Source organism: Arachis hypogaea, chromosome 2 (genome assembly GCF_003086295.3).
Source record: "Arachis hypogaea cultivar Tifrunner chromosome 2, arahy.Tifrunner.gnm2.J5K5, whole genome shotgun sequence".
In the NCBI taxonomy this organism is placed as follows: Eukaryota; Viridiplantae; Streptophyta; class Magnoliopsida; order Fabales; family Fabaceae; genus Arachis; species Arachis hypogaea.
This window is the reverse complement of record NC_092037.1, coordinates 71,986,004-71,994,049: the sequence shown is the minus strand read 5'-3', so window position 1 is coordinate 71,994,049 and position 8,046 is coordinate 71,986,004. Positions and strand designations below refer to the sequence as shown.

The following is an 8,046-nucleotide window of genomic DNA, read 5'->3' as shown; positions in this document are numbered from 1 at the left end:
GAGAATTAATTAGTATCTTTATACCACAAATAATATTTTAAAGTAATTTTAGAGATTAAATTAGTTTTTCAAATTAATAATCTATGAACCAATTTTATTAAAATTATCTTACTCAAATTAAACCCAAAATTCCAAAATTGAAACCCTAACCCTAATTAACACACATTTTCCCCTTTACCCCAAAAGAAACCCTAGCCACCCCTTCCTCCTTCAGTGATGCACACACACACAACACATCACTGCTGCTGGAAAAAGAAAGAAAGAAAGAAAGAAAGAAAGAAGAAAGGGAAACTGGGAAGGGGGAGTGATGAGCGGATAATTTATACGCTTTTTGGCATTGTTTTTAGGTAGTTTTTAGTATGATCTAGTTACTTTTAGGGATGTTTTCATTAGTTTTTATGCTAAATTCACATTTCTGAACTTTACTATGAGTTGTGTATTTTTCTGTGATTTCAGGTATTTTCTGGCTAAAATTGAGGGACCTGAGCAAAACTCTGATAGGAGGCTGACAAAGGACTGCTGATGCTGTTGGAATCTGACCTCCCTGCACTCAAAATGAATTTTCTAGAGCTACAAAACTTCAAATGGCACGCTCTCAACGGTGTTAGAAAGAAGACATCCAGAGCTTTCCAGCAATATATAATAGTTCATACTTTATTCGTAATTAGATGACGTAAACTGGCACTCAACGCCAGTTTCATGCTGCATTCTGGAGTCAAACGCCAGAAACACGTCACGAACCAGAGTTGAACACCCAAAACACGTTACAACTTGGCGTTCAACTCCAAGAGAAGCCTCAGCTCGTGGATAGACCAAGCTCAGCCCAAACACACACCAAGTTGGCCCCGGAAGTGAATTTATGCATCAATTACTTACTTCTGTAAACCCTAGTAGCTAGTTTAGTATAAATAGAACTTTTTACTAGTTTATTAGATGTCTTTGACTATCTAGTCTTTTGACCACGTTTGGGGGCTGGCCATTCGGCCATGCTTGGACCTTCATCACTTATGTATTTTTAACGGTGGAGTTTCTACACACCATAGATTAAGGGTGTGGAGCTCTGCTGTACCTCAAGTTTCAATGCAATTACTACTATTTTCTATTCAATTCGACTTATTCCTATTCTAAGATATTCGTTGCACTTCAACTTGATGAATGTGATGATCTGTGACACTCATCATTATTCTCACCTATGAACGCGTGTGACTGACAACCACTTCCGTTCTACCTTAGACCGGGCGCATATCTCTTGGATTACATGAGTAACTTTATCTTTATTTTCTATTTAATTTATTATTATTATTCGAAAAACCAATAATCTCTTAAATTAGTTAAATCCGCCTGACTGGGTTTTACAAGATGACCATAGCTTGCTTCATACCAACAATCTCTGTGGGATCGACCCTTACTCACGTAAGGTATTACTTAGACGACCCAGTACACTTGCTGGTTAGTTGTGTGGAGTTGTGACAAAGTGTGATTTATGTTTGAGAGCACCAAGTCTTTGGAGCCATTGTTGATGATCACAATTTCGTTCACCAAGTTTTTGGCGCCGTTGCCGGGGATTGTTCGAGTATGGACAACTGACGGTTCATCTTGTTGCTCAGATCAGGTAATTTTCTTTTTGTTTTAATTTCAAAAATTTTTCAAAAAAAAAATCTTTCAAAATTTTTTTTCTCTTTTTCGTTTTTCTAAAGAATATTTTCGAAAAAAATAATAAAAATACAAAAAAAATCATAAAATCATAAAAACCAAAAATATTTTGTGTTTCTTGTTTGAGTCTTGAGTCAATTTTTAAGTTTGGTGTCAATTGCATGTTTTTAAAAATTTATGCATTATTTTCAAAAATTCATGCATTCATAGTGTTCTTCATGATCTTCAAGTTATTCTTGGTAAGTCTTCTTGTTTGATCTTGATGTTTTCTTGTTTTGTGTCTTTTATTGTTTTTCATGTGCATTTTTGCATTCATAGTGTCTAAGCATTAAAGATTTCTAAGTTTGGTGTCTTGCATGTTTTCTTTGCATCAAAATTTTTTCAAAAATATGTTCTTGATGTTCATCATGATCTTCAAAGTGTTCTTAGTGTTCATCTTGAGATTCATAGCGTTCTTGCATGCATCATGAGTTTTGATTCATAATTTTCATGTTGTGAGTCATTTTTGTTGTTTTTATCTCTCATCATTAAAAATTCAAAAATAAAAAATATCTTTTCCTTATTTCTCTCCTAATTTTCGAAAATTTGAGTTGACTTAGTCAAAAAATTTTAAAATTAGTTGTTTCTTGTAAGTCAAGTCAAATTTTCAAATTTTAAAAATCATATCTTTTCAAAACTTTTTCAAAAATCAAATCTTTTTCATTTTTTTATTTTATTTTTATTTTTCGAAATTTATTTTTTTAAATTATTTTTCAAAAATCTCTTCCTTAATTTTATCTTCATTTTCAAAAATTATGCTAACAATTAATATGATTGATTCAAAAATTTGAAGTTTGTTACTTTCTTATTAAGAAAGGTTCAATCTTTAAATTCTAAAATCTTATCTTTTAGTTTCTTGTTAGTTAAGTAATTAATTTTAATTTTAAAAATTAAATCTTTTCCAACCATATCTTTTTTTATCATATCTTTTATATCACATCTTTTTCAAAATTTTATCTTTTTCAAAAATGTGATCTTATCTTCTTATCTTCTTATCTTTTCAAATTTGATTTTCAAATCTTTTTCAACTAACTATTTGACTTTTTGTTTGTTTCTTATCTTTTTCAAAACAACTTAACTACTTCTCCTTCTCTAATTTTCGAAAATATCTCTCCCTTTTTCAAAATTATTCTTAAATTAATTAATTGTTTCAATTTTTAATTTTAATTTTATTTCTTATCTTTATTTTTCGAAAATCATTTAACTCCTTTTTAAAATTTATTTTCGAATTCTCTCTCTCATCTTCTATTTATTTATTCATTTACTAACACTTCTCTTCACCTCTCTTCATCTCCAATCACTGCTTCTATCCTTACCCTTGTGTTTGGATTCTTCTTTCTTTATTCTTTTCTTCTTCTACTAATAATAAGGATCCTCTTTACTGTGACATAGAGGATTCCTCTTCCTTTTCTTTTTCTCTTCTCTTTCATATGAGCAGGAACAAGGAAAAAGACACTCTTGTTGAAGCTGATCCTGAACCTGAAAGGACTCTGAAGAGGAAACTAAGAGAAGCTAAATTACAACAATCCAGAGGCAACCTTTCTAAAATTTTCGAACAAGAGAAGGAGATGGTAGCCGAACCCAACAACAATAATGCAAGGAGGATGCTTGGTGATTTTACTAAACCCACGTCCAAGTTTGATGGAAGAAGCATCTCAATTCCTGCCATTGGAGCAAACAATTTTGAGCTGAAACCTCAATTAGTTGCTCTAATGCAACAGAACTGCAAGTTTCATGGACTTCCATCTGAAGATCCTTACCAGTTTTTAACTGAGTTCTTGCAGATTTGTGAGACTGTTAAAACGAATGGAGTAGATCCTGAAGTCTACAGGCTCATGCTTTTCCCTTTTGCTGTAAGAGACAAAGCTAGAACATGGTTGGACTCACAACCTAAAGATAGCCTGGACTCCTGGGATAAGCTGGTCACGGCCTTCTTGGATAAATTCTTTCCTCCTCAAAAGTTGAGCAAGCTTAGAGTGGATGTTCAGACCTTCAAGCAAAAAGATGGTGAATCCCTCTATGAAGCTTGGGAAAGATACAAGCAGATAACCAAAAAGTGTCCTTCTGACATGTTTTCAGAGTGGACCATATTAGATATATTCTATTATGGTCTATTTGAGTTTTCCAAGATGTCATTGGACCACTCTACAGGTAGATCCATTCACCTAAAGAAAACGCCTGCAGAAGCTCAGGAACTTATTGACATAGTTACAAATAACCAATTCATGTACACTTCTGAGAGGAATTCCGTGAATAATGGGACGCCTCAGAGGAAAGGAGTTCTTGAAATTGATACTCTGAATGCCATATTGGCTCAGAACAAAGTGCTGACTCAGCAAGTCAACATGATTTCTCAAAATCTGAATGGATGGCAAAATGCATCCAACAGTACTAAAGAGGCATCTTCTGAAGAAGAAGCTTATGATCCTGAAAACCCTGCAATGGCAGAGGTAAATTACATGGGTGAACCTTATGGAAACACCTATAATACATCATGGAGAAATCATCCAAATTTTTCATGGAAGGATCAACAAAAGCCTCAACAAGGCTTTAATAATGGTGGAAGAAACAGGCTCAGCAATAACAAGCCTTTTCCATCATCTTCTCAGCAACAGACAGAGAATTCTGAGCAGAGCCCTTCTAATTTAGCAAACTTAGTCTCTGATCTGTCAAAGGCCACTTTAAGTTTCATGAGTGAGACAAGATTCTCCATTATAAATTTGGAGGCACAAGTGGGCCAGCTGAGTAAGAAAGTCATTGAAACTCCTCCCAGTATTCTCCCAAGCAATACAGAAGAGAATCCAAAAGGAGAGTGCAAGGCCATTGATGTAATCAATATGGTCGAATGCACAAGGGAGGAGAAGGACGAAAATCCTAGTGAGGAAGACCTCCTGGGACAAAAGTCGAGGTAGGGTTTTTTATACAAACTAATTTATTTAAATTGGAAATTGCTATAAATAGATATACTGTGCGAAATGTATTCCTGGTGATTATGCAAGTTTTATGAATTGTCTGATTATGTCTTGGATGAATATGGTTGCGTGTTTGGGTGAAATAATGTCTGATTTTGATACATTGGAGATTTTTAGATTGGTTAATTTGAAATAACTTTGATAGTATGAAAATCTGAGTTTTGTTTATTAGAAACTGATTTGGTCTTGAACCTGTTGAGAGGGGATTGATGATTGGTTTGGTTGGGACCCGGAAAGGGTGGTAAAGTCCAAGTTTTAGGGGAGATGCTGCCGAAATTTCTATAAAATCCGAGATTTTATTTGAAATGATATTTTAAAAAGAATGAATTGTGCTTTGAATTGTATTACTGATAAATGAATTATGTTTGAACCCTTTTATTAAGAAAATTATTATATTTTGAATGTAAACTATTTTAGAAAAGAATCATGCTATAATGTTGATTTAAAGATGAAAATAATCAAGTTTTGAAATTTGATTAAGTAAGAAAATTTAAAGGAGTTTTAATGGAGTTCGATTAACTAATTTTACTTTACGACGTTTCAAGAAAAGTTTGAGTATTTTCGGAAAAATTGGCTTAATAAAACTGAAACAATTTCCGAGCCCTTGGAAACAGATTTAAGAATGAAATTGAAATTTGTTTTCAGTTTAAATGATTTGGTTTTGGTTTAAGTAAGTTGGTTTTGAATTGGGTTCGGAATATTTCGATACATGACTTGGTTTTGGTTTAAATTCTATTTTATTTATTCAAATCAAGAAGTTAAGGTTTCGGAGGTTTCCAATAAATTTAAGAAATGAGTTAGGTTATTCTCCCTTGAAGTCTTGAGACTCCGCTGAGGAATTTTATGACCAAATCCTGATTTAGAAATGAATGATTTTGAGTCTTTCAAAAGATTATTTTGAATTTGGCATGATTTTGAGATTGATTGGAAGTGTTCGAAAGACGTGGAAAGTGGCTCCATTTTGAAAAGTGATTCTTAGAAAGATGTGATTTGAATACAGTTGTTATTTAAAAGTAAATGGGCCAAGAATGATTTTGAAATAAGATATTGAGCCTGATTGATTATGAATATCATCAAGATTGATGAGTTATTGTTTGGTAGGCGTAAGGGTCGGGTTCGTCCCGCTTATGCTGAGAGGTTTGATATTGATGAGATTGTTGATAAGTCGCTTGCGCTTGGTAAGGACGGTGGTTAAATCCCGCTTGTCGAGGTTGCGACGCCCGCGTAAGGACGGTGGTTTAATCCCACTTACGTGCATATGTGAGGTTGGAGGCAGAGTATCCCGCTCACATCCTTTCGGATCACAAGAGTGTGCAGGCACTGACATCCTGGACCATGTGGCGAGCAAGTTATCCCAGAGGGTTCCTATTTATACGTGACTAAAAGGAAACATTTCCATGGGAATGTGTCGGGTTGGAAATTGAACCGACAATGTGATATCACAGCCAGTAGGACAGACATTCATCATTTGCATTTATGTGACATTGTTTGGGTGTGCATATTGTAATTGGTTTACCTATGTGAATACTTATGTTAACTGCTAACTGCTATATTTGTTGTAATTGTTATTGATTATGTTTGAAATACATTAATTGTGATTGTGTTTGATTGGTTCGTTTATGATGAATTGGTTGATGATTGAGTTATTTGGGCCGGGGCCCGTGTTGGATTAGATGGGCTTGAGGCCGTGGTTGGTATGTTGAGTTCTAGTTCTGTATAAAGTATCTGACTAGTTCAGCATAGACTTAATGAACCTATACTTGGAACGGGATGATCATTCATGGTTGTGGTCTAGAAAAGTATGAAAAATCAAACTCTTACAGCATAGACTTAACTGAACCTATGTTTGGGACATGTTGGTCATTCATACTGTCTAGGTAAATCTTTTCAGATTTTACAAGAAAGGAAAAAGGTTTTGTTTTAAAATATTCGAGAAATTTACTAAGTCTTCAAAAAGGATTTCTGGATTTCAAATGTGAACCCATGGTTTTTGGAAAGACTCATAAGACGAGCAATGATCACGATACTCTAAAAATAGTTTTATTTTACATATCTTGTTATAGCAATTTCTGTAACCCTATAATGAGAACAAGCGAGGACTACGTTCTCACTCCCCTACAGGTTTTTCCTTTTTAGGATATAGGCGACGAAGCTTCACAGGAGTTATGTTCATTTTCTGTTTATTCGGTATTCTTGTATTATTTTAGTTATTATTTTTCTCTCGCCTTTATCTTTATTAATTTTGTAAGAGGGATAGGAATTGATGATATGTATGTTTGTAAGATAGTGTTGTGTATATATATAAATTTAGGTATTGTATCTTGTTTGTATGTACATGTATGTTTGTGTTTTCAACGAAAATTGTTTTTGAAAGGTTAGGCGGTTTTAAGCTTTAAACAGGCTCCTATTTTATTATTAAATATGTTTAGAGTTGTCGTAATACCCAAGCTATCAGAGTGGCGCAGCCGGAAGCGTGACATTCAGATAGTGAGGGTGTTACACATACACTGAAAATTCTTAAACAATACACCCAAATATCTTCGTGTTACAGCCAAATATCTTCGTGTTACACCCAAATTTGCTACAAATACAGAAAAATATTTTCTTTAATGTAGAACTTTTACATTACATTCAATTAAAATCATCAACGATGAACAACAATTTTCACAAACAAAAATAACATTATTCACCTACAGAATCATAAACTACTAACCAAAACATTAATTAAAATTGAACCACACCTCAACCACTTGATTTGATTCAAAACAATAATCAATTTTGTTCTGGTTCAATTAACAATCTGAACTTGAATTATTCATTATCTTCAACAACGAGATAATTGATGATAGGGGAGAAGGAGAAAAAGGAAAGAGGAGAAAAAATTCCAATGAAAAAAGAAGGAGGAAAAGAAAGAGGAGGAGGAGGTGGTGTTGGTGACCACGATAACAAAAGAAAAAAATAACGAAAAAGAACGTGCGCACGTGAATATAAATGACTTGTAACGAGTTGTATGAAAAAATCGCTTGTATGTGGAGAATAATTGATGATAATAATACATCAATTCTCGTATTAAATCATCTTTCTTCTATGTCTTTTTTTCTTTCAATTTTTTTATTTAATTTTATGATTTTTATTTCCAAAAAAATTAATAATAACCAATAAAATACATAAAATATATTTTTAATATAATTTTTATTTTTAATTAAAAATATTTTTATATTTCTCAAATAATTTTTTTTATTTTAAAATTTTTTTAGCAAAAAATAATTAAAGTTATATTGAATTGATAATTCTTCCTTTTTTTAATTTAAACAGTAAATTTGTTGAATATATTTTTTATTATATATTTTATATATAAATATACTATTTTATTGTATCTGAT

At 32.7% G+C, this 8,046-nt stretch overlaps 1 non-coding gene across 1 annotated transcript; it reads right to left on the bottom strand.

The window, feature by feature from the left end:
* Positions 1-3,659: 3,659 nt before the first annotated feature.
* On the bottom strand, positions 3,660-3,763 carry LOC112763966 (small nucleolar RNA R71). Its single transcript, XR_003182969.1, has one exon. It is a non-coding gene; the product is annotated as a small nucleolar RNA R71 (small nucleolar RNA).
* Positions 3,764-8,046: the final 4,283 nt, after the last annotated feature.